Raw genomic sequence first — 24,786 nt, 5'->3', positions numbered from 1 at the left:
TTCCCCCCCCCCCCCCCCCAAATGTTGGCACTTAGTATTTGCTTTGTGGGAAGAAGAGGACAAAGTCCTATTTCTTAGCGTGTGTATCTGTTCACGCACCTGATTTCTTCAGCTTGTATCTTGAAAAAGGTCCGATTGGTTGATTATCTAAATATATTTTGCCGTTAATTCCTTCACTGTTTAAATTCGTAGCTTAACCTTCTAAAACGCAGCAGCGGACCCTTAAACGAGCTGACAATCGATCCGAAAACAACAATACATGAGAAAAGGGACAGACTCTCAGGTAAATCGGTCCGGACTCTGACTAATACAATATGTTGAGTATCTGGCTCTCATTTTCCATGTAAAACTCAGAAACGCTCATCACAAGAAACAAAGGACAAGGGGAAAACAGTTAAGTACACCTAGAGCTGCATCCAAACAAAAGAAGAAAAAGCCTAAACAAACCCAAGGTTTTCTGTTTCTCCCTGAGCCAAGTAATCCCTTTGATTACATCTAATACCTGCCAAAACCCAGATGGTATGCCCACCCATCTCACAGTGTGATAATGCCACATTGTGAAATCTATCCATTAATATTAATTGTCAGCTAGAGAATCTGTCTGAACTACTAAAGCTCGAGGTTGCCTTGAGAAAGCAGGGCATGATTTAGCAGGGATTTTAAGATAATTCTTATTCTTTCGTTCTCTATCTCACATACGTAGAATGTTAAACAGCCGCCATGGAAGGCACTTCCAACTCCTGCCTCTCACAAATCTGGTTTTAAACCACTGTGTATTTGGGGTCTCCACCTGCTGACCAAAATATTACTTTAAATTGCTGGGGTGTGCAAGCTCCACACAGGTACACGGCACTGCACTGACTGAATCCTGACTCCTAGCTCAAGACAGATGTGCCCTACATGTGACTCTTCTTCTTTCTTTCCATCTCTTTCCAAACACGCTCTCAATAATGGACTTCGTGATCCTTGAGAATTACCAGAGAAGTCTTTTGGAAACTTTTTTTTCCCCAATTTACTATACACATTGTAAACTCAGTGGTTGAAGGCAGTGGGGAAGGAGAGGGGAAAGAAGTGTAGAAAAAAGTAATAGCGGAACAATGGAACTACTCTTCTCAAATTTTGAGGACCTACAGCTGAGGTTGAGGCAAAAAGGTCCTCATATCCTCTGAAAAGAGAGAAAGAGAAAGGAGCATGAGCGAGAAGAGGCAGAATGAATATGTATCAGCATGTATCATATTAGCTCTTGCTGGCTCATTTCAAGCCCTGTTTTCAGAATAATAGTAGTCGTTACTTATTATAACACCTGGCTGTTGTCATTCATCTGTAGACCTAAAACCCCCTCACTTTTAGACTGATTGCAGCTCTGCTGATGTGCAAAAAAAAGTAACCGTAGGATCCTGCTGTGGCCCAGACGTGATGCCACAGAGGCAGGTTCTGGTCTTGGGCAGCTCTGAACTGTCCAGGAAAGCAGTGACAAACTTTGATGTACGCTTGTCACAGTTTCAGCTGGGATGGAGGTCTAAAAATGGCAGCAGCTCATGGCCTGTCACTAGATATTGCCGGTTTTACCTGGATGAGGGATGAGCTCTAAATGTTGAACCTGAAGATGTAAACGTTTGTGCCTCAACCCCTAGTCAGGATGCTTTGTTGCCAATCTCGAGCATAGATGCTGTACGTACTAGTGGCTCGATGCAGGCTGGCGCTTCTAGGATAGAGTAAAAAACCTATGCAAACAAGACTGTGGCAAATCTACCGGGGCCTGGAAATTCAGGTTCCAAAGTCTGTTATTCCGTCCTTCCCTCATTCCTTTGCATCTGGCTATTCTGCGGCAATTTAGGTAATCAGGCTCTTTGAAATGGGAACAGTCAGACATATATTTATATGAATATGTAAATCTGATTTGTATTATCAGAGGTTCATATCGGTATAGGCGTGCATACGAGGATGTGTTTCTTTCTTTGTCCTTTTTCTTCCCACCGAAAACCTTTGTGGCTCACTTGTCTCCTTGGAGCAGGACCTGGGTCTCACAGGACCCTACCAAAAGAGCTTTTTGGTAGTTTTTTAACAGTCACAGCTCCTCGGAAAGGTAAAAACTGCACTTACCCAAAACCTCCCAGAAAACACACTGGCATGGGCTTCACAGATTGCCCGAAAATCCGCATTGCTTTCCCAAGAAACTGCCACCCCCCGCCTGCTCCCTGCCTCTTATGTCACCAACAGCCGGCCTGGGCCTGCTCTCTGTTACTTTTGCATTCTCTCTCTGGTATCAGCTGAGTGACACCAGGAAGAAAGAGATGCGAAATAAAAAGTGGAACAAAGCACCCCTTTCCTGCCACCGCTGAAGCTGGTGGCAAGAGTCCTGCTGCCTTCAGCAACACTAATGTTGTTAAGAATAGGGCTCTACTAAATTCGCTGTTGTGTCTGCAGCTCGTGTAGACTTATCTTGACTTACAACGTGTGTGCACATGCACGGTGAGGGGAAATGTACAGTTTTTGGCAATTGAAAGTTTAATCAAAAGGCCACTTTTCCCGTCTGTTATTTTTGGGCCCAGCCTCCCGAGGGTCAGCTTGATGACATCTCACGCTGCTTCTAATCAATTTTGTACCAGGAAGCAGTGTGAGAGCTGACTACCAGAGAGCTGGAGTGGCGTGGAGCTCAGCACTGGGAACAGAGCTGGAAAAATATGTTGGGGATTTTGGGGCATAAACAAATGTTTCCTAATCTGGACTGCAACTCCGTCAGGCATGTACTGACAAGCAAATGTCGATTGGAGCTGAAAACCAGCAGGTTCTACTACAGCGTAACCTGTAAATCCACATCTTGACAGGCATGTTGTGGTACGCAGAGCTATAGTCTCCGGGAAATAAGGTAACGCAGGAATCAGATCATAGAATCAAATAGCGTGATTATCACTGCTTTTTTGCTTTGTGTAGCCAAAGGAAGCAGGTAGTAGTTTGTACTCATTATTTCCTATGTGACTGTTTAGATCAGACTTGATTTTTTTTGGAACTTGCAGCCCTGGAGTATTACATGATTTTGAAGACATAGACCTTTTTTCCCTGGCCCGTTTCTCCCCAATATCCTTTCCATCCTGTGATTGTCTCTTCCATGGCTGGGCAAACACAGATAGGCATGTACTCACTCCTGAGTGCTCTGTTCCTCGCTCCACACACCGTGTAGAGAACCACATGGGAACCACGTATAAGAGGAGGAAGAACTAAGAGTAGTGGGGTCAGAGCTTGAGCACGGCTTCTCATCAGGGCTGGCGAGACTGGATTTTGCTGCCTCAGCCACGAGATTTTGGGACCAGGCTTGGTGACCTCGGAGGTTAGGAAGCGGGGAATGATGGCTGCTTGTCAGAAGGGAGCTGCTATTCCAACCTGAGCTGCAGCAGCCACCCCACGCACTCGTTCTGTGGCAGCAACAGCAGCAGTAACCCTGGCTTCAGGGGACTTGGCAGACCCTGACTGGCTGCTGTTGTAGTCACCTGCTAGTCCTGTCCCTTGAAATATAGGAAACTCTATTTATCTGGAAGACCCTTAAAATACCAGGAAGAATCTGCAGGAAATATGTTTGAGCTTGGCGCTCATGCTCTGCAGTGCGCTTTGGCCATGGCGAAACTTCCCTTTGTGGGTATTTCTAGCACGTTTGCAGTCAGAAAATGCAACCAGCACAGCTCCGTGGACTGCACTCGTCTCTGCCTTTCAGGTGGATTATCCCTACACTGTTCTCTGTAGAACCTATAAGCTTGTAAGCTAAAGAAGCCCCATTAAAATAGCAACATACAGTTTCCACCGTGTGCCGTTGTGACTCTTCCTATGTCCAGGGCTGGTGCTTTTGACCAACAGTTCTTACTTTCTGAGGACAGGTTTCCCTCAGCAGAGGCATAACTATTAGGGACGCTTACTGCCTGTATCGGCAGTGAGGGATCTGCAGGATGCTGAATGGCTGACTTGATCCCAGAGCTTGTTTCTGGAGTAAGGAATGAGCTTCTTGAACAGTTAATAGTGGGCAGTTTGGGATGGAGCTCGCCACGTTGCATCTAGTTTGAAAATAAACTATTTGACAGGGAAGAGGTAAAATATTAATTTTTATCTTAGCATATAAATGCTGCTCTTCACAGTAAATCTGAGGAGTGTTATCATTGCAGCCCACCCTGGAGGGCAGCTCTTTAGCGATGCAAATAGCCGACTTCTGATGCTTTGGGCTTTTCTCAGTTCAAGGAATTACTGATCTGTCTGCTCCTCTTGCAGAGCAAAGCTGGGAGAAAGCATCGTGTTCCAGCATTTCAAGCTACTTCAGTGCCAAGTATTAGACCAAACTTAACCTTCATCAGCAGTTTAATCTAATGGTGTGGTTCTGTAGCTGATTTAAATCAGTACTGCACTGGTTTGCTCCCTTCTCCGCCCTGCAGCTGTGTGCTCTTGTTGTGTGCTGCTTCTGGTGCTCACCTCTCCCTTCGCTTGCTCGATCCAGCTTGCTAAACCAGCAGAAAACCATCTTGGCAAAAGGTAGCATGTATTTTTTTTGGTTGGTTTTTTTTTTTTTTTTTTTCCTTGGCTTCAAGAGCCAGGATGAGGTCAGCAAGGTGGTAGTGCCAAACCTGGGCTGGAAGCATCTCTTGTGTGGACAGGTGTGACTCCACGAGATGGGTGAGCCACCCTAATACCTCACCGCTGCTGGGAAAAGTGTTCCCAGAAGCGGTGTGCTGCCACCCCTGTGGGTGGTGGGCTTGGCCAGCCTGTGGAGTCACAGCTTTCCATACGGAGATTCCCAGAGGATTCCCTGTCATGGGCCTCGGTGACTTGCCCAAGATTACAAAGCCAGATGGTGGCAGAGCCAAAATCCCAAACTAACTGCAGAGGAACAGAACCTCCTTCCTTTCTGTCGTTTAAATCAAAGTTTTATTTCGATTGCCAGAAGCCAAAAAGGAACTTCATGTACTTTAGAATAAAGGTACTCGCAAAGCGACATCCTGGACTAAGGTCTCTTTCTCCAAGCACCTTTTGTTCGGGTTAAACTGCAACAGTAAACCGCAAAACACCGAGTTTTAGCCCGTGGGAAGGGATGCAGTTCTCCTGAACTTCCACTGGGCTCCTCTGCTGTTACAGTCAACACAAGTGCCAATTAAACGCTTCCTCCTCTGCACGGAGCTAGTTTCCAGTTGAGATCCCAGCCTGTGGACTCGGTATTGTTCCTGTCCAGAGGTCTGGATTACCAAAACTGACAGGTGTCACGGGGGTTACGCTGTTCTTAGTGCTATTTTGGATCCAAAAAAAAATCCTGAAATATTAAAAATATCTGAGAAGAAAAGGTGTTTCTTAATATATTGGAAATGCTGTTACGTGGCGCTGTTCTGTTTTCCAGGCTGTCCAGATGATAGGTTATGGATGATACTGAAGCTCAGAATTATACAATGACTATTGTGTTAGGCTTATACAATGAATACAGTGCCCTCTGGTTGAAGCAGGTTTCTTCTCCTATTCGTGTTTATTTTACGCCTAAGTGAAATAAGACTTTAGGTTTATATATTCTCTCTCTATAAATATTTCTCTGTTTTTTTAAGCGTTCATGAAAAATGTGACAAGATGTCCACCGAGGTCACAAACGTAAGCATAAATAGCTGCAATTTACCATCAGTTGTTAGCAAACAAGATACCCTCGAGGTAAGGAGGCTGATAAAGAGAGGGTAGAGATGTATTAAAGATGCATTATTTGGGGGTCTATGGATATAATTTAGGCTTCACAACAAGGTCAGGCTGATTTAATTCTCTCTGTAAAGGTCAGTGCGAGGCCTGGCTGTACTAACCTCTGTGCTCTCCATCTGTCTGCACTCCAAGCCAGACACTTTCAATAGGTGATTGTGTGTTCATGACTGGGTACAAACACATTGAAATTACCTCCAGGTCTGGGCCTCTGAAAGTGTTTACTTAGAGCCACTGCTGACCCGGGAGTAGCTGATACCTATGGAACTTTATACTTGGCTGCTGCTTTGAAGTGTTGCGAAGAACATCTGATATTCGCGATTTCCTAATGTGGCAAGTGCTGATGAGTATTCAGCTTTATAAACGCGTCACTGCAGTGTCATAAACTTTTTATACAGGTTTATTCTATGACCCTTGAAACATTTTTTATTTTTTTTTCCCCCTCAGCACTAGCAAAAGTATAATAAAGGAGAAAAAAACCCCAAACACCGAACCTTTGCAGTATTCACTTTCTCCAAAATGAGGAAAAATGAAGAAACCAGTGTTTGTGGACATCTTTATTTGATAGTCCAGGTCTTTTAAAAATCTTCCTCCATAAGCAGGGAATTCTTTAAAAATAATTGACAGGACAAAATAAATATGCAATGTGCTGGTATCTGTTAGTCATTTTCTTGCTGCTTTTTTCACTTCACACTAAACATTTCTGAATTCTCTTTTCATTTTAAGTAGGAAATGGGTTTATTAATCTGAATGCAACAACTAGAGAAAATGAGGCTAGTGAATGCTTTGAGCTTTCAATAAATATTTCGCTCACTGAAATAGCCGCACACAGTAAATGGCACTTGCTTTAATGAAAAAAGACCTGCAAGTTTAGTGGAAGATACACTTAATTGTAAAAAGAGTAAGAGACCTAATTTTTACCTGCATGATTTAGGCTAGAAGGAGGTTATGAATTGATACTGCTTTCAGTTTAGGTGGAGAGTATAAAAATTAAATTATATAAAATGGCATGAAATAATTGAATGTTAAAATGCTAAAAACCAAACCAAACAAAAAGGCTTTACACAGTGCTCTTTCTCTCTGAGGTACTATAAGTCTTCTTTAGGTACAATGCTTATAGACGCCTGGTTTGAGTAATTATTTTACATTCATAGAGTAAACAGACAGTTCCAAAAGTAAAAAAGGGGGATCAGTTCTTGAACCAACAAAATCCAGATGGAGGAATTGTGAGCTAAGGATGCGACTCTCCACAGCATATCTCATCCCGCCTTGTCTCGAGCCTGCCGATTGTCAAGTCACCTGAAAAGCGAGAACTGCAAGAACAATAATACAGATCATAATTAAGTCATTTTAAGTCAGATTTTCAGACTTCTGCCTGTATTCCTCAGATTAAATAACACCCCTGGTAAACAAATTCTGATCTTAAATGATAAAGGCTTTTTTTTTTTCCCCAGGTATCTTACGAAATCAGCTATTGCTCTTGTGCATGATGTGTGCTGATGAATCAGGGGTAGTATTTGGCTCTTGAGGCTGTTTCAGTGGCTCTGCTTTCTTAAGGCAGGGAGAGAATCTGTGCAGAGATCACAAAAACATTTAGGAAAGTGGTACAGTGATGTAGTGTGGCTTGGGTTTTTCCTTTTTTTTTTTTTTTTTAAGAGTACTTGATGCCTGACCCCACACCCTGTGCACACACTTCCATTTACTTCCTGAGACCGCGCTGGTGGCCAGCTCACCTTTTCACTAGGTTCAAGGGTTGCTTAAACACCACCTCTTTTGGAAAGCGTGCTGGTGTGCTCGGATTAGCCACGGGGAATGGACACAAGGAGACACCCCCCTGTGACCAGGTCCTGTCTTCCACTGGCCGAAGGAGCTGGGACGTGAACTTGGGCTCTTTTCACTGACCGGGTGTTTTTGGAGTAACTGCTATTTGTGGTAGCGTTGTCTAGCTACAGGAGTATCGAGGTATTCATTACACCAACTGTTTGCTTTAAAATACTTTGCAGGTGAGCTTTTATTGCTCAGGAATGGTGCCAGATGGACAGTCCTGAGGACCAAAGTCCTCACGCTATCTGCAGAACAGGTATGGCACAAGCAGTGGCACATTAAGTTTTCCTCCTCTATCTCCCTCTGCTACCAGCCTTATCTCAGGAAGGACGAGCTCAGGGGGAAGAGGGCGGCCCAGAGTCTGTGCCTCTTCACAGAAACCAATATTAGAGCCACCCGTTGAGGCGGCAGATTTGGAGACATATTTGATGTACCTCCCTGGGCATTTTCCCAGAGGCTACTTGGGATCGGGCTCTTGGCAACTTCTTAAAGCATCCTCCTCAGAAGGGGAGGCAATTTTTGGAGCTGTTGCTGTCTATTTCATGAATCCACACCAAATAGGCTTTACAAACGTTTCTGACTGCAGCACCTAGAGCTTTAACGCACCTTTTTGAATCGGTTCTATCCCTTCAGTTAGGGGAGGGACAGACGCAGTTTCCAGCAGAGATGGAGCACTGGTTAGGAGCTTGTGATGTCCACCCTTGTGTCAATACTGTAAGCAGAACAAAATAACCTGTTGTGTGTGGTTCCTTAATGACAGTCCCTGTGCTTTGTTTGTGTCTCGCTTGGAGTGGCATACGGCTTATCAGATGTCTGTTGTGGATTACTTTGTGACACAGAGGCACTGTCCTACATGCTTTCCATCCTAAAGTCTGCCTGGCTTCCTGCTTTCCTGAAAAAGCAAGCTCAGGACAGGCTGAAAATGCCACCAGCCTCGTCAGCTCTCGGGAGATGTGTTCATCTACCTGGCTGATACGCTGTTTGCCAGAAAGCCTTAGTAGGGTCTAGGCCTAAGGCTAAGAGTGGCTTAGGTTTAGAATGGAAACACTGACAAACCCTTAATATGACAATATCGGTAACTTCTACGGTAGGGTGGTGTTCTGCGGTGGCAACTTCTTAATTGGGGAAGGACCGCTTGAAGTACAGCACTGCTTCTCATGCTTTGCTTACCTTCTGCACACTCGAAAAGGAAAACAAAATCTGTCAGTCTCATAAAAACAAACTTTTTTTTTTTTTTCCCCCCTCAGCATAGTACGGTGTTCTGAGTTGGTCTCACGCTGCACTCTTAGGGGCTGTAGGAGTTTAGGGTTTGGGCTTAGCTCATCTCAAAGTACGCATTTTGCCCTTTGAAAGAGAAAAAATCTTATGCTACAAAAACGGGCAGCTACTTTTTGATTGTGCAGTCGTGGCGTTTTTCACGTGCGAGACATGACATGCTCTGTCAAGCCACTGTATTCAAACTTCCCCTAATATATTTCAATTTTATTAGCGACGAAGGACAGGTGATTTGAATCTTAATCCTGCAGGGTGATCTGTATGTGAGGTGTAGAACACCTAGGCGTGCGCTATGGTACAGCTATTGCAATGAGCTCACACGCTTCGCATGTCAATCTCGAGGCGGTTTGCTGTGCCCAGCCTCGCCGGGGGCATTGGTGGAAATTAAAATGTGAGGGGTGCAGGCCACTTTCAAGCCATTGTACCTCCCTCTCCTATTGTTAAGTTTTAGATTCCCTCTTCCCTTACTCCTGCTAATTTCCAAGGGAGCAGAAAAGCGGCGCCTTGTGTTGTTAATTATTTTTAAGCAGTGCTTTTAACAAGTCAGTCTTTCGGGGAGGAGAAAGCATCAGGCATTAGGCAGATGAAGACAATTTCTGCATTGCAGAATTACCATCCAACACGTGCTTGTCCTGTGGGATGGAACTGTAACAATTCACAGCTCTCCTGTCCTCGTGCTCCTTGCGAAACTCACTCCAAGTCAAGATCTTCCAGTTCACGTCCTCCACGTGCCCAAATCTGTCCCTTTGGTTTGAATGTCTCCCTGCACTCCAGAAATGCTTTCCCTTCTGATCTGTAGCTGATGGGAGGAGAGCGTTCGGGGCGGTTAGCTGAGCTGCTGCTAGGCAAGAAATGGAATAAATAGGTTAAAAAAAAGTCTGGCTTCCCAGGTGCATAAATGTGAAGGACAGCAAAGAAAGAACTATAAGTAGAGAGAAAGAAAAAGAAAAAAAAAGAAAGATGCTAGTTTGTTCTTTCCATTGCAGTGTTAGTGTGGGGAGCGGCAGCCGTGGGTACGGAGGGTTTGTAAGTGCTCGCAGAGAGTCCCAGCGTGGACCGGGGCAGGCACTGCCCTGCTGCGGGGCCTTTCTCCTGGGATGGGCAGAGACCTTCCTGCGCTCCCAGCTGACTTCAGAGCGCGGCCTCCACAGCGCTTGGGGAGGTCATGGAGTTTGCAGGCACTGGAGGAGCGTGCTTTTGGCATTGGCAAAGCTCGATGCCAAGGGAAGCAGTCCCCTTCAGTTCCTCGGCTTTTCTCTGCAAAAAGGGGGCAGGGGCAGAGAGAGGACAAAGACGAATTTCTCTATCGATGGACACCAGCGAGGCAAAGGGCTACATGAAAGCTGGGCAACGTAAACCATTCCCTCTTCCCCTCCCACGCGGAGAACCAGAACAAGTTGTATGCACTGCTTTACCCATATTTTGATGTCCGAAGGCAGGCACGGATCTCAGGCTAGCTCTCTATTAGGGACGGTTTCCAGAGTATGGTGTGGGAAGCAGAATCAAACTTTTAATCCCTGAAATTAAAAAGGACGTTTGTTTAAAAGGAGGGTGGGAGGGAAACTTTCAGACATTTGCAGATGATTAAAAGAATTCAACAACGCGGACCAAGTCCTGACCTGAAGCGTGATGAACTGTACAAACACCTTTCGTACAGCTAGAAGTTTATAGTGTTCTGCAGCGTTGTTTATGTTACTATAAAAAAAGGTGAGAAAATATATTCAGTTACTTTCTGTTTCCCCCCATTGAGCAGATGGCAATTCATAGCTCAAATTGTTTTTTAAGCCATTTCACATTTTACTAATAAATACAATATGCTTTTCAACAACAAACCACGCTTAGGCACTTCTGCAGAGGTTACACGATTGCTCAGGTAGCTCAGAAAGCAAAGAATTTATGAATCCTGTTGCATTATAAGGGCAAATGTTTTCCGGTTACTCCTCACCTGGTGGAAAACGCAAGCTAAAAACTCTCCTACTTCTTGTTTCAAATTATTTCTAATTTTGGAGGCCACAAATAATATAGCGTGCGTACTTTAACTGCCCAGATTTGAGATTTTTTCCACCAGCTATGTTCCTGGTAGAACAAGCCACACTTTTTACAGAGCTGAATATTCCCTATATTTGAAGTGTATAATAATATGTGTAGATGGTCATTAGGAAAAGCAAAGAAATATTCAGTGGTTCTATTTTAGGAAGTTTTGGTGCTTTTGAATGAAAACTGTTAATACTGCACGTATTGGAAAATTCTCACTGTTGCATCCGTGGTTTTATCAAAACCTGTTCAATTATTTGAGTGCAGAAATAAGAAAGAGTGGTTTTTATTATTAATTGACACTCATTTTTAGCTGGCATGTGGTGGCAGGTCCTCCAAACAAACACGAGACACAGATTAGAGCTGAAAGTTTCGGAAATGTTCTAAATCTTTGTAATGTTGCAGGAAGGAAGTGTAATATTAAACTGAAAAATTGAATATATCTATTTTTTTTCAATGTAATTCACAGCTTCTTCCTATTATTTTTTACTACCCGTGGAGATAAAGCAAAACAAATTCCTCAAAACAGAGAGAAATATATTTCCAGATACCTTTTCCCATTAAGTAATATATCTCTCTTATACATATGTACTGTCAAATATCTATCCATTCCTTTTCTACGCTGCGTCTACAGCCAGAAGTGTTGGCTATGCAAATATTGCAGAACCGACTCTTCCCATATGTGCTGTGCGCCTGCCTATAGATACGCAGGAAACTCTATATAATAATTAGAGCCTGCATATATTATCTTGTAATTATAATCTTACGTAATCTGTTATATAATCTCCAGGTTGGTATGTGAGGGGAAAAAATGTGGTTATGTCAGAATTCTTAGGAAGAAAAATAAAATTATTGCTGGGAAACGTCCTGGCACTGGAGGAGCAGGCACGGGTGCTAGAGCTCGGAGCAGATCTCGACGATAAAAACCACGCTGGCTGTTACTAAAAATTGTTAATTCGCACCCTAGGAGCGAACAGGAGCGCATCGCTGCTGCTCCAGCTCCCCGCTCCCGAGGGAATAAGGCACGGGGGACACGGGGGGGCCCGGCGGGGGCTGGCTCCCTAAACATCCCCCCAATTAAAAAATAATCATCCTGGTAGTGGCAGCCGGGCAAAGCCGCCGCCGGTTGTGCTCGGCCGGGGGCATGGCGGAGGAGGGGGGGGGGCTTCCATTTGGAGGGGCCGGGGGGGAGCGGGGAGCCGAGGGCCAGCGCGGGGGAGAGGAGAAGAAAATGAAGCAGAACTGGGGAGATGACAAAGTGGCGAGCGCTGATTTATTGCGGGAGCCACCGCTCGTTTCCAGCGATTGAAACCGGGCGGCCCCCGCCCGGAGCGGGGCTGGGGCCGGCGGGAGCCGCTGCCGGGGGGGGGATCGGCTCAGCCCAGCCCGCCCCGCGCCGGCCGAAGCGGGGGCTAAAAGCAACGGCGGCATCGAACCAGCCCCTGCCGGGGCCGGGGCTGGGGCCGCCGCCGCCGAAATGGGGCGGAGGGGGAGACACCCACCGTAAAAATCCCCCAAACCGAAACGCGCAGGGGCAACAACCCGGCAAGTTGCAAATAAAGAAAACAAACGCAAAGTACATCAGATGAAATCGCTGGGCGTGCAGTCCCAATAAACAGCGAGCTTTATAATTTCCAGGTGTTGGGGAAAGCCGTTGTCTTTATAAATCCCTGCTGGGGGGGGAGGGGGAGAACCTTTGGAGGTGAGTGAAATATCAAATGACGAGGCTCTGTGTAGATTTATGATTGCATAAGAGGCTCGATCATTTCCATATATTGAAATGTGCTGTCCTTTCCGCGGCTGCCCAGCCCTTGGAGGGAGAGAGACGCTCGATTCCGCCTTGATCAATGCTGACTGTGAAGCAAGGAGGAGGAGAAGGGGGGGACCAGGCTGGCACCAGATGGAGCAGGGTCTAGGGAAAGGTCAAGGTTAGCTCAGGCTGCTATTGAATCGGTTGCAGCCTCACAGATAGATCTCTGCCTCGGAGGCACCCACTGGGGCTTCTCAGAATCAAATCTAATAGAAAAGGCAGTCACAGAATGAAATCGCTTCATCTGAATGCTAAAATTGTTATTAGGCTACATTAGAGAGATACCGGGCACGTGATTACCAAAAAAGGAAGCATGCCTAGCAGTTTGCAACTGAAATAAAAGCTGTGAATATGTTGATACCATCGGCAACGTGCAAGGATAATAGATAACAGGAGAGAGGGGCAGGGAAAGATGTGTGTGTGTGTGCGTAACGAGCAGATTAACATATCGATATGTACCTATGTCTCTATATAAAATTATTTGTATATGCGTCTGTGTGGGGGTATATTTGTGTGTACGGAGATCGCAGCACTTGGCTTCTTGCGTGTCCTGCGGTGGCCGTGGTCCTCAGCACTCCAAGGATGTTTGTTAATTAATTTTGGATGGCAGCTACTGACCAAGAGGCGGGAACTGACTAGGAGGGGAGGTTTGTTGGCGCATCCTGGCAGGACCCCGCCTGCAGCCACCCTTGGCTCACGTTGCAAGTGTGCCGTCACTTGTATTTTTGATTTTAAAGTCCTCGTGGAGGCATGGAGCCAAGGCGTTGTTCGAGGCCGCTCTTTTTCTTTCTTGTCTCAGACAAAACTCTTTCCGTGTGAAATGCAATGAGGCGCAGACACATGTGCACACACGCCCCGCACGCCGGACCCAGGCGCGTGACGCAAGCGCACACATACGTGTGTGGAGCGGCGATACTGTCAGGTGGCTCTCAGAGATCAAAGTGAGCTCTTCCCGGTTACCATCTCCTCCACATTAATGATTCTTTAACCTACAGCACAGCCCTATCTTCAAGAAGGATTTAGTCTTGTAAAATAAATGCCGGCTACACTAGATTAAACATGATGACTGCACTCTAAGGGTTAATAAATTTAGAATTAACAGATCATCCCAGCTTGATACAGCTACTATAGATGATTTAATATGCAGCCTAAGCAGGTTGACAGTCAGCTCACAGATGCAGATAAGATCAAACAGTCTCTTGATTCAATAGATTGAATGGTTGTACTGAGTGTCTGGAAGGTGAGTGACAGTACGTATATGGCAGGGGTTCTGGTAAAGAACGGCTTCGATTCCCCACTGCTGTGCCCTGCACTGCTTTTCCTTTTCTAGCAGTCAACCTTTTCCAGCAATCAAACCCGGAGTTAACATGAAAAAAAAAAAGTCTCAAATATAGTTCAGGAGAGTTATTTGAAGTTTTCAGTAATGAAAAGCTACGCGCTTTAATGGTAATCACCATTACTATCGCCAGTCTGCACTTCAGATTCCTGCGCCGCGGACAAGGCCATCACCACCCACTCTGTCCCGCAGAGAGTCTCATCTGTCCACAGGCTCGCTCTGTCTGTCCACGCTAGTCCCCTTCCCTGGCAGACCTAAATCCACCGAAAGAAGGTATTTCGGAGGCAGAACGGCAACACCTCGCCCAAGCCAGCCCCTGCGGCTTGGTGAGTGCAACCTTGTCCTAACATGATCTGCTGGCCAGAGGCCTCAGCTGTAGGGAACCTCGATAGGTGTGGAGTGACAAAGACAATTCCTCTGCTTGCTTTCTCGCCTCTCTTGCTTTTCCGTCTTAAAAGTTAATGCCTGTAGTAACTCTTCTGTGGTTTACGTTTTCTTTCTTGCTCTCCTGTCCTATTTAAATGGGATGTAAAACAGTTCTCGTGGAGGCTGGTGAGCAAGGAGATGACAGAGTGGTCTCTAACAATTTTTATTATTTGATCAAGAGTAAAAGCTCCGCCTGAACCATTAGATTTTACCGTATGAATATGTTTCCAGGCAATTTTAAAAATGCATATTATATATTCAATAGACCGTCACAGGTCTGAATTGTATCTTATTGTGTTATATGGGGCCACCACCATACCAATAGGAATATTTGTGTCAGTTAGATATTTATAAGCATCTGAATGCTTATAAATTAGCTGTATTGTTTACTTCGGTGGGTTTTTTTTTTGTTGTTGAATGCTCAAATGCCCAGTCCATGGTTTTGACGAATGCCCCACAAATTATTGGTGCAATAAGCAACACTGCTTTGAATTTAACAGCGGGGCAAACGCAGAATCCGCACAAGATTGCTCTTTCTCTTGGTGATTTTTTAAAATGTTCTCATGTACTTTTGCAAACGTTTAACCGTGAATTAGATTTTAATTTGGAAACCAGTGGTTCCTTTTAATCCCTTAAATGCTGAGTTAGGAAAGAGAGGGCCTTAGCCTGTCTTTCAGGTTACAGATCCGTACGTCCCCAGATTTTCCTAAGCAGGTCTGCGACACCGCGCGGGGATGAGTCCGTCCTTTCTCCACCCGGCGACTAGCAGCCACCCCTCAGGTGAGCTGATGGGGCCGCCAAAATCTTGACCTTGCCGTTGGGAAGGGGTGGTATCAAACTGCCAGCGCTCCTCAGGGCGACGGAAGAGGACTGAAATACTTGCCAGAGGAACGGAGCAGTAGAGAAGCCCACCGGCCCCCACAGAACAGCCGGGCGAGCGACAGCGAAGGCAGGCAGGAGTTAAGGGAATTGCTGGGAACCCGGGAAGCGCTCTCCTCGCCGCGCTGCCCTCCGCCGAGCCCCGCGGATCCCCCCCCCGCGGCGGCGGTGCCGCTTCCCAAGGCGGAACCAGCGAAACCAGTTATCTGGCAGCAATTTGCATATTTATGGTGCCTCCTGCCGTTCTCCGTGATTGCTTTACAGGCAGGAAAGGTAACAGAAAAATATATAACCCCCTCTAAAAACATGGCAAAAAGGCTCATACGTGCGCAGGGGCTCTAATAGAAGAGTAAGCCTTGTAAAGCCCGCGGCAGGGAATTTCTTTACCAAGCAGGTTTTTGTCTCAGGATTTGACGGCAGTTGTGGTTTTGTTGTTCTTTTTGGCCTTTTTTTTTTTTTTTTTTTAAAGTTCCGAGGCCGAAGCTGTAAGGTCCGTGCTTCTGTGCAAACTGCTAGAGACAAGCACTGATCATTTCAGGGAAAAATAATTAGCCTCGTCATATTCACTGAATGCATACATCTAAGGAGGAGGCAATCCTCGGAGCATGGGAAAAGCATTCAATAGACACTTTAAAAGTATAGTGTCATGGTACATATATTTTTTAGTCCCACTCATAAGCAATGTACAAATGTGCAGTAGGGCTTTGAATATAAAAGCTAATTAGGTCTCAATAGAGAATAGTTTCATTTTTATTGGCTCCGAGTACAAGGGCTGTCTAAGATACACCTCAGCTTCCAGGCGCTTTTGGCCGGCCTTATTGGAAGTGCCGTGGCTGCGTCCCCATACGTCCCTATCTGTCCAGGTACCTCCGGTTCCGGGTAGCACGAACCAGGGTGCCAGGCGGTCTGGACCTCACCTCTCCTTCAGAGCTGTTTGCAGGGTGGGGGGGAATCACTGTGGACCACATCTCTTCAGCCACACCTAGGCCAAATTTCCCCCTGCTGCCAGTGGGGAATAGCACTTAAAAGACCGGTGCTACGCTATGGCCTGTATTGACCCTGCGTTTATCTCTAGTGCCTATCACCGTAACGTCTGAGGGTGGGTTATTCCAGCATGGTCGGGCTGTGGATATCTCTCTCCCTGTGTTTACATCTATTTCTCTCTCTCTAGGCACTCAGATGCTGTGAAACTTAATACGATAGGGCAAATTAAGGTCTAAATTGTGAATACGTTAATTTCAGTATGGTAATATCAAACATTGTATGTATTTCTGATTTCTGTATTTAATTTCCCCGGCTTTTTTTTTTTTAAATGCTGGGGAATAGTTGCTCACTGAACAATAGCATTAGTACAATAACTCCCCCCCAACCCCAGCATTCATACTTAATGCACATCAGCTTTCTATGTAACGCTACACAATATACTTGCATGTTATTTTAATTGAGTGAAATCTTATTCATACTGGGGGTGGAAGGCATTCTTTTCACTGCAGTCAGAATTCATACTGTACTGTAAAAATTATATGTGCTGACAATAACAAATGGTGGCAAAACTATCCAAACTGCTCAAAGAAGTAGGCTCTTATCACGCAGGTTTATTCACCACCACTCCCGCTGCCTCTCAGCGCTGCATCTTTCTGTGCAGCTTTGGGCTATATAATAATATATTTTTCTGACTACAGAGAGGTGCATTAAAATATTATTGTAAGCATTCGAACAATTAAGCTGAAATTTTGCGCAGAATAAATATGGCAAAGAAGAAAATCCACAGTAAAGCTGTCCTTATTTTTAAAGGCAGAAACAGATCTCTGCTATCTCAGCAATTAATTCTTTTTCATCTGTATCCTCACACAGACTGTCGTGTTCTGCAAAGCATGTGCATTTCTTCTTTGCTAAAGCTAAAGGCTAAACCCAAGTGTCATCTGAAATAGTAATATAAAACGAATATAGAGAATGATGATTGTGTATGTTAAATTTCAGTTCAACACTTTCTAAGTGACTAAAAAGCACTGTAATAGAAGTTATTTACGAAAGGTGTTAAGGCGCCAATCTAACAGCACGCTTGAGTCCATGCCTACTTTAAGCATGTAAGTACAGCTGATGTGCTCAAAGATAAATACGTGGTTAAGAATTTCGCAGTACCCAAGGCCAAGTGGATTTCTCTGGTAGGGGATATAGCGAGCAGAGTTAGGGGAAGAAAATCCTTTTTTATTGCACTTTCTCTGTTGTCCCTCACGCCAAGCATGCTAGGAAGAAGGGACTGTGTTCGGCAGCATACAAGAAAACAACTAAAATCTTTTCTCACCCTGCGTAGCAAAGCTAATTTCTCAATGGAACTAACTTCTTTTTGGTCGCTGATATCGGGTTTCTCAGATTAGTAAATTTTTTGTGTTATCCCACTTTTTTTTTTTGTTTTAATATGTTTGAGGTGTAGTTGGGTTTATTTTTCAAGACAAAATGTTTGCAATTCCTCCTTTTCCTGCCTGCCACATCCAGAGTGGGGCTTTCCAGATTTCCTCATAGGGAGAGTTTGAGGCCCTTGGATTTAATCGCACACAGAAGTGTGAAAAGCTTCCCCTTATGATCCCAAGAAGATCTTGTTCAGAGACAACTGCTGTGCTAAAGGATGAGTAGCCGCCCCCCATATTTTATTTGGTCAGAATCAGACCAAGTCTGTCTAGCTCTCCTGCCCTTCACTGATGAATTTTGGAGATGAAGCGTGACTGTGCCGTTGTTGCACATGCTGCTATTTTAAACCTCGTGGTTACACGCTGTTTGTTCCCGGTTTGAACCTCACCAAGAGTTTGCCCCTGCAGGGCTGGGAGCCTGGCTTAGCCTTTGCTATCCATGCAGCTTGCTCATCTCTTCCTCCCTGCTGGTGGGTGCTGTCTTCCTGTGGCTGTAATTCTTTACCTTGTCCTAGCTAGGGATCTCCCCAAACCTAGCAGCTAAAGTCAGAAAATGGACCAAAAAAGGTGTTTGTGTCAGTGACCTGTCTTCCTGCTGCTCATAGGCTTGGAGATAGCGACCTGCTTGGGTAAATGACTTGGGATCTCAGCAGGGACTCATAGGAGCAACTTCTCTCTGCTTGTGCCATCAGCAGTTCCTGTGAGGCCAGACAGAGTAGCCCTGATGAATGGGGGGTTTGGATGCACGGGACATCTTGACGAGGAGGGTCTGGCTTCTCGTCGCGCTTTGTTTCAGACTGACCCGCGCACAATAAACCTGCAGTGAGGGAGCCCGATGCCACAGCCTGGCTTGGTCAAAACTTCCTGAAACCGAGGGAGACGCTGCTGACGAGTTCAGGCGTGCAGCGTGGTGTCCCTGCTCCGTAACCAACTGGTGAGGTGGGCAGGGAAACTTCGTGGGGTCTGGCTCTGAGAGCAATCTGTTTGATCATGGCCTGTGGTTCATCTTTCTAGCCCTGGGCTTGTCATTGTTTTCTGTTAAAGTCAAGAAAAATTCCAAGTCCCCACCTTAACCAACCGTGCACGCTCCGGTTTAACGTGATTTGCAGTGATAAAAACTATCTCTGATAAACCAAAGTTTAAAACTAGTGAAAGGTGTTACGGGGAGCAATACTCAGTAAAATTATTTGTAAAACACAGGGATACTTAAGCTTACACTCAACGTTGAGAGTCAACCAGCTCATTCCTTTCAAAGTGCCGCCGCGTGGGTCTCGCTCCCACACAGTTTTGGAGGAAGAAAAAGCCCAAGGAGGTGAAAAGAATCCAAGAAACTGTTAGCAAAGATTACAGTGACCAGTGCTCTGCCAGATGTTTTGCTGTCCCTAGCTATCCTCGCTGCATCTGTAGGTGACCGAGTTGAGCCATGCAGCACTGTAAGGTGCCAGAGCTGTATGTTGGACTGGGGGTTCAGCGAGTGCGTTCCCTTCCCGGCATGATGCTTGGTTTAAAGGGGCCTGCGAGATGTGCCACTGGCAGCGCATCGCGGTGCGGCTGGTGTACAAAGCAGACACGTGCCACCAGCTTTAGCCCCCTCCTGTTTGAGGCATTTCTGTTCTCTCTACCTTAACGCATTTAGGACTCTCTTTTGAGATAGATTTAAGTGCCATTTCTTGTTGATGGTCTCTTGTCGGTGTATGGGCACACGCAGACAGGGAAGTGTGGTGTGCCCCGTGAACTCCTCTGGGGAGCTTTATCTTTAACTTGAGTACCTATATAGAAGCTGTTCAGTACGGAGCTTCAGAAGAGCTAGAAGTACCAAATTCATACCCTAGATGTCAGTAAAAGAAAAAAACATTAAAACCCATTAAAAATCGTTTTGTAAAGGTCTGTGAATCAAGCAACGGGTTAGCCAATTATTCATAAGATAATTCCCTATATGGACTGACAGTTTGAGTCCCAAGTTTCAGCTCAATCAAATTTACACAGCCCAAGTTATAACCTCTTCAAGATGGGGATTGTAACAGGAGCGCTGACGGACCTTAACTACTGTGCCTCTTTAGGAACGAAAGCTCAACTATTTCACTCGTGCGGTGGCTGCTGGTGCTGCTATAATTAAGACTGTATGGATTTGCATTATAGGTCAAGTTCTGGGAGGTTTTAAATGCACATAGTTTAAATGATGTTGGCTTGAAACCTAGGATAGAAACTGTCAGGGGCATGTTACATGTTTACCTATAAAAAGATATATAAATATTAACCATACAAAAACAACAAATAGCTTAAGTACTAGAGCAGTACAAAATAAAACCGCTTTGGCTGAAATCAAACATTTGATTAAAAATGAGATTTTATGGGCATTTACTAGTGCCGTCCTCTGCCTGCCCATGCACAAGCAAAACTGTTTGTGTGCTTCTAAAGGAGGGGTTTTGCCATTGGAAAGTCTGTTTCCTGTGCGCTTTGTGCCATTTATTTTATAGTCATCCCCAGAAAGTCCAGTCAAGGTTCAGGGCTCCGTTGGGCTAGGTGCTGCGCAAGCAGAGGCAGGCTGAAATCCCAGACCTTGCTGGAACCCATGGAAAAAAAGTCTCCCCAAGTTCAGGGTTTTATTCTGGGTCCTGCCTAGGGCAAGCCGATAACGAAATCTTGCTGTCACCTGGCGCTCAGATGTTTGTGATCCTGCACGGACTCGCTGCTGTGCTTGCTAGTAAGCGCTTGCAGAATCAGAGTTTATTTTGAGCCTTTATTAAAAAGGGAAGGGAAAAAAAAAAAAAGAAAAAAAGGAAAGCAGCGTGCCGAAGTTTCTCATGCGGGAATACTAATGCATATACTATTTCTAGAACGTGCAAGTCCTCTGCTCATTCACGGGGAGTCAGCCTGGTATGATAAGAGTTCCACCCACGTTGCCTGCGCCTGATTGAGACTATCGAGACGGTGTCGGAAAGCACCCTGTGCGATCTGCCGCTATATAATGCAGCCCAGCGCCGGAGAACTGGCAGGATTTTGGAATGTGTATTTGGTCCTAATGTTCTGTACCGAGCTGGCAAGTGAGATTCCTGCTCGGAATGACTGACAGTTGGAGCTTCGAAGCAGGAACATTTGCCCACCGAAGTTGCTGAACCTCACCCACTGCCAAGTCTGTCACTAAATGAGCAGATAGGCAGGGACAGCAGAACACGGTATGAACTATGTCACGCTCCTTTGCGCCTCTGGTCCCGATCCTCCCCGTACCTGCCTGTGAGATGGAGGAAGGCCACGCTTACCAATTTTAGGCAGTTTTATGTCCTTTTATACAGCAACCTCTAAGCACCCCACAAGCATGAATGGAGGGAGGATCCCATTATTTTTCAGAGAGAGGAGGCGTGAGAAGAGGGACAGATACATTTTGGCAGATTTAAATGTTAAACTAATTTTTACAGTGTAAATGTTCTCACCTGGGCAGGTTACTGCCCCTGCCCTGGGACGGCAGAATGGGATAGGTGCCCACCTCTGCCCTCAGCTGCTCCAGGGCATTAGCTGGAGTCTCAGGGCTTTGGGATGGATTGAGGTGGGATGGTGGCTCAGCTAGCGAGAGGCAGACCCTTCCCCAAGGTTGGTCTCCCCTTGTAGGCAGCCTGAAAACCACCGTGGCCCTGGTTTCAGGGCATACCTCGGACTTGGCTTGCACACAGGGAAGATGTGGGGTCACATTTCCTCCGGATGACTTTGCTCTGGGGCTGGGAGCCTGTAGCCCAAGAGGAGCCGATAAGATGGCTGGGGGTGACGGCGGCTCAAACTGCTGCAGCAGGATTGAGGGACATCCTCCGCGGCTTAGGCAGAGGAAGGTTGTGGAGGAAGAGAAGGTGAGACACAAGTTTGCGTGGATCCTCAGTGCTGGCCTGGGTTTGTTTTCACCCACCCTTCCCACCTATCAGCATTTCTAGGTGTTAGCAGTCACTATTTGAGGATTTCTGACTGTTTTTACCCACTGCGTTCACTAGATTCATTAGTCTAACTAAGCGGAGTGACAGCACCGTGTTACAGGTATGGAGAAGGATAAAGATGCTCTCTCCATGTGTTGCAGAGGTGCTGTGGTGGCGGCTGTGCTGGAAGCAGGGACTAGAGGGGACGATGCAGGAGAGGCAGGGCGTGGGGGGCAGTGGGGTGAGGGCGGGGGGCATTGCCCTTGCTCCCACGGCTCTCCCGAACTGCTCTCGCCCGGGGTTATGCGCCGTGGCCCTGCCTTAGCCACCGGGGCGAGCTCAGGAGGGCGCTCACCCCCCCTCCGCCCCGGACAAGCCGGGGACGGTCCCCGTGGGGCTGCCGTCGCCAGCCTCTCCGCCAGCGCCGGGGGCCATCCAACCCCCGCTTTCCCCGCGGGGTCCGGACACCCGGAGGCTGGCGGGGGGGAGCCGGCGGGGCGCGGAGCGGCGTTTCTGGGGTTAACGTGTCTCGGGGGGGGGGGGGGGGGGGAAGGGGGGGTCCGGGGGGTGGTTATCCCGGTCCTGCGGCCGGAGGTGGCCCCGGCAAGCTCCCCGTGGCGAAGGCAGCGCCCCGGCGCTGGGGCTGAGGCTGGAGCAAACTCCCTCGCAAGAGCTGTTTGTTGACCACATTCACGTTCAGAGCCCTGAAGCTAAAAGCACTTTACACCATAAAATAAAAGCACTGTCTTTTTTTCTAAAAGGTTACGTCTGGAGGCCACGCTGCTCATACTTCATACAGAAAACTACTGAAAGGGCTATGAAATCCTCTATGATTTACACTCCCTCTCAGTGCATTAGGATATAGATCTACTCGACTCTAAAAATACTGTGGAGTTTCTAACCGACGTGAATATATGTGCATTATTTCAGAAAGTCTGTTAGAAAACTTGTCAACACATTATAAAGCATAAACCAGGACTTGGCCATTAAATACAGAGATCAGAGACAGAATATATACTGCAGGAAGTACCGAGAAAAGTCCCTCCATTCAAAAAAGGTCTATTAGCTAAAAGTTTACACACAATATACACCAAAGGGTTTAGAGAGAGCCCGTGGACCGTAATTACAAGGCATAAATGGAATCAGTAAGGGCTTTACGGTCCCCAACGCAGTTAACTGGGCTGCCAGAAAATAATTTTAATATTGTCATAATTTATTACCCACCGAAAGCCACATCAAGGATTGTAAATATAGTTACTTTGTGTCCACGACTGCTCGTTAAACAGCCTCGTTCCCTTCCCCTAAAAATACAATAAAATACAAACCCACCTGCATTATTAATCTGCGGTTATGCCGTGTTAAAAATGTCTTCTGACTCCTTTTCTTTCTTGAGGTTTGTTATCTCCCTCCAATCACATGACAATGCGAAGCGCTGGGGGGGACGGGGACGGGGGGGGGGGACGGGACGGGGGGAGCACAGCAGCATTGCGATCAAATGCTAACATTAATAATTATCCAGCCAGGATGAAATATTGTTTTTAAGGCAGCGAGTTTCCATTTAATTCGAGGCGTTTTACGGTGCTGGAATTAAGGGCACGCTAATGGTAGGAACATCCTCGCTGCCATTCATGAAAGCATCTGTAAAATTAGCTCCTGACTGTAGGTTTTAAGATGCGGTCTGGGAAGTCACCTCTGGAATCTCGAACACGGTACGATAATAAACCAGATTTAGTTGTAACTAAGGGCTTAATTTGCTATGATTTTTTAAAGCGAATCAATGAAATGTTGCCTGTTATTTATCGGGAATAACCACAGATAGGTATCCTGATGCAGGTTGGCTTCAGAGAGCGCGCAACTGTGTAATGAATTGTAATTCAGAGGACTGTTAACTGTGAACCGCAGAACCTTTCAGGGGTAATAAAGTCATTACTTTTTACATTGCAGCCACCTTGAAAAGCTTTATACGTGCTATTAGATATAAATCAAGCCCCATACATAAATATCTCTCTCCCCGGTACACGCACACACACACACACGCCTGTTTATATCTATACGTTCCGCGCAGGAAGGTACGTACGCCCGGGTACGGCAGCCAGCCCTGGACGGCGGCGTGAGCCCCAAAGCCGGGAGCTATTGTCACCTGCGGCTGGCTCCCCCCGGAAAGTCACCCAGCACTGCCATATCCCCCCCCGCCGGCAGCCAGCGGGCGCATCCCCGGGTGCCGCGGTGAGGGGCACGGCCGCGCTGGCCCCTCTCGGTGTCCGGCGGGGCTGCGGGCGGGACGCCGGAACCGTCCCACGCCGGGGCTCGCCCCGCCAACAGGTCCCCGTTCCCCCGCTCCCCCGGGCGGCGGCAGCTCCGCGCCTTCCGATCTCCCTGACGGCGGCGGGCAGCCCCTCCGTCCCCCCCGCGCCTCCCGTCCCGCTCTCTCCTCCCGCGGGGCCGCCCGCCGCTCGGTCTCTCCGCCTCCGTCCCGGGCACGGTTATCCCCCTTCGCACTCCTTTCTCCGCCGCACTTTGCTCCCCAACGCCCGTTCGCCTCCGGAGCTTATTTCTACCGCAACCTCATCCCTCCCCGCGCCGGCAGCCTCTGCCTCTCTCCCGGTGTTTAACGGCGAAGTTCCAGCCGCCGCTGCCGCATCCTCCCAACTCCAGCCGCTCCTCGGTGCTCCCCCCCGCTCCGCCCGGTGCCAGCCCGCCGCCGGCAGCCCCGCGTTTCGCTTTCGTTAAGAGACTGTCGCTGCGGGCAGGGCTCGGAGCGCCACCGGGGGAGGGAGGGGGGGGCTCCGGGCTGGCGTGCGAGAGAAGCCCGCGCGGAAAGCTGCGGGGTCCCGCCGCCCTCCTCTTCCCCCCGCCCCGCTCCGCTCCTGCGGCTTCTCCTCCCGTGCCCTGGCCGCTTCTTCGCTCCCCAAACTCCGCTGGCTTCTCCCCCGGCCGGCCCCGGGGCAAGGCCCGCCGCTCCCCGCCGAAGTTTGCCGCGGGCCGGGCCGAGCCCCCCGGCCCCGCTCCCCCGGCTCCCCCCGGGGACGGGCCGCAGCTCCCGGGAGGAGGGGACTCCGCGGCTTCGGGTAGGGGGGGAGCCGGGGGGGGGGGGGGGGGGAGCGGGGAAGCCGGCAGCCGGATGGCTTCCCCCCCCACCCCAGCTTTTTGGGTGGTCTCCGGTCCTACCTGGCTTCCCCCAGCTTTCCC

At 47.5% G+C, this 24,786-nt stretch overlaps 1 protein-coding gene and 1 long non-coding RNA gene across 8 annotated transcripts in view; one reads left to right on the top strand and one right to left on the bottom strand.

Moving 5' to 3' along the window:
- Positions 1-6,298: 6,298 nt before the first annotated feature.
- LOC134513963 (uncharacterized) overlaps positions 6,299-24,786 on the bottom strand; it is a 22,355-nt gene continuing 3,867 nt past the window's right edge. The window contains exons 1-6 of one of the 3 annotated variants that reach the window (XR_010070576.1): positions 22,927-24,688; positions 10,425-10,500; positions 10,221-10,322; positions 9,419-9,643; positions 8,137-8,242; positions 6,299-7,019 (exon numbers count right to left, since the gene is read on the bottom strand). This is a non-coding gene — a long non-coding RNA (uncharacterized LOC134513963). Of the gene's footprint in view, positions 7,020-7,335; positions 9,644-10,220; positions 10,323-10,424; positions 10,501-22,926; positions 24,689-24,786 lie in introns of those variants that run through there. The other 2 variants (XR_010070578.1, XR_010070577.1) reach the window with 2 other exon arrangements.
- BCL11A (BCL11 transcription factor A) overlaps positions 24,751-24,786 on the top strand; it is an 85,170-nt gene continuing 85,134 nt past the window's right edge. For 4 of the 5 annotated variants that reach the window (XM_063331185.1, XM_063331184.1, XM_063331183.1 and 1 more), the window contains exon 1: positions 24,751-24,786. This exon is cut by the window's right edge and continues 900 nt beyond it. The gene's annotated coding sequence lies outside the window, so the exon portion shown is untranslated. The other variant, XM_063331188.1, reaches the window with a different exon arrangement.

The sequence above is a fragment of the Chroicocephalus ridibundus genome, chromosome 3 (assembly GCF_963924245.1).
Source record: "Chroicocephalus ridibundus chromosome 3, bChrRid1.1, whole genome shotgun sequence".
In the NCBI taxonomy this organism is placed as follows: Eukaryota; Metazoa; Chordata; class Aves; order Charadriiformes; family Laridae; genus Chroicocephalus; species Chroicocephalus ridibundus.
Note: the sequence above shows the minus strand (reverse complement) of the source record. Positions and strands in the feature narration are given on the sequence as shown.